Here is a 1,845-nt window from a genome sequence, read left to right as displayed (position 1 = left end):
CCGAGACGTTCTGGGGGAAGTTAGACGTGTGGTGTGGGAGCGGTGGCTTTCCGACCTACTCACCGAAGGCCAGATCCGGTGCCACCGAGCCGTTAGATCGGTGCTACCAGACTGGGAGGCTTGGGGAGACCGCGGAGGGCTTCCACTGTCCTTCCGGATGATTTGTCATCACTGCGGTGAGGCCCTACGCCGTCCTAGGTGACCATAGAGGCCGACACGCCGAGGAGGATCTGGACCTCCTCAGACTTGCATGACGGCCCAGGGGATAGCGTTGAGATGGATGGTCTCTCTCAATGCCTGAACTGATCAAGGAACGACTCCCTCAGACGGGAGAAGACGTAGGAGCGCTCCGACAGTAATCCGAAATTTTTCTGGGTCCCGGGCATTCCAGCTGAGCGTCAGGCGGTCCACCGTGGGATTTTAGTCGGTATAGTCCGACACTACCCCGCCGCTTCCAAGCGGGGGGTGCCCATGAGGATTTTCCTACGTATAAAAACAAAAAAAAAAAGGAAGAAAAAAGAAATTATACTTGAAAATGAAATTGAAACAAAAATCATTGAATTCTTAAATTTAACGGATATTTATTTCTTATAAAATAGTGATCATTCTTACAGTTCATTATCGTAAACTAAAACAAATAAATTACACGCTTTATTTTCCAACCCTCAGCACGGAATTATAACTTCATTCATTAAATTATGCTTTACTTAATTGAGAAAGCTTGTAAGTCTGTTACAATTAAATTCAAAATTAATTAATCGACTGTTTGCGAGCTGCTGTTATTTTCCGAACAAGATGTATAAGTGGGACCGCTATTAATTGCGCCCGTATTTTCTAAATCGCCATAAATATCATTAGATTTCAATTATTTTATACTTCTTTTTTCGCTTAATCGCTTTCAACACTTTTGTAGCAATTCCACGTATATTCTACGAGAAATGAAATTGAAAAGCCTTTTCTAAGTTACTAAATCTTTAGTGGTTTAGAATACCAGTCGGAGATGATCGGCAAAGCAAACAAGAGAATAATATTATCCTCATGCGTATACAGATAATACTTGTTATAAAGAATACTACAATAGAGTGTCGTTGTTGTCAAGACTCTAATGCTACTTTTTTCGTTTAGGTCACTATTTCCTATGGAGGTCACATTTTCGGTCAACTCAATCAGCAAAAATCCGGGCTCGTCAACTCCTATGGAGACGCAAGCCGATAGGATTGTGCACCTGGATGGAGTGTCTTTTGACAAAACCATGATTTTCATGAATCGCTACACTCTTAACACTTTGACTGCCACGCCGCAATCACATGTTACGCTCAGGACGCCACGGGAGTATTTTTATTATTCAAAGCATATAATGGTAAAATAATAATAAATTCATGATGTAAGACAACATTCTTCGCCAATCGACCGTTTATATTATTGGTGGTCACAGGTGACCACTGTGGCGCCCTGGTAACAACTGACAAAATGTTTGCAACATAATATTCATAATGATAAACAATTGTTACCTATATATACTATATAATATGCCTAAAATTACAAAATTACATATACTTGAGAGAATGTAAGTTTATGGAAGAGGAATGGGAGGAAAAAGTTTGCAACAAATGGTAACGGAGTGTGGAATATCCGAAGAAGGACTACCTATCAGGACAAGCTATCAGAAGATACCAGCTAAAATCTTGAAAATTCGATACAAATTCAATAAAATTGTAGGAAAAAGAAGACATCCGTTCGTCAAGGTCGATGAGTTATCAGAGAAGTTAAGAAAAATCCCTTCATTGGTATAAGACAAATAAAGCTTTCATTTTATATGGCCTGTTTTTAGAACAGCTGTTAGAA

Source organism: Bombus impatiens, unplaced genomic scaffold (assembly GCF_000188095.3).
Source record: "Bombus impatiens unplaced genomic scaffold, BIMP_2.2 scf_0123, whole genome shotgun sequence".
Lineage (NCBI taxonomy): Eukaryota > Metazoa > Arthropoda > Insecta > Hymenoptera > Apidae > Bombus > Bombus impatiens.
This window is presented reverse-complemented; position numbering follows the sequence as displayed.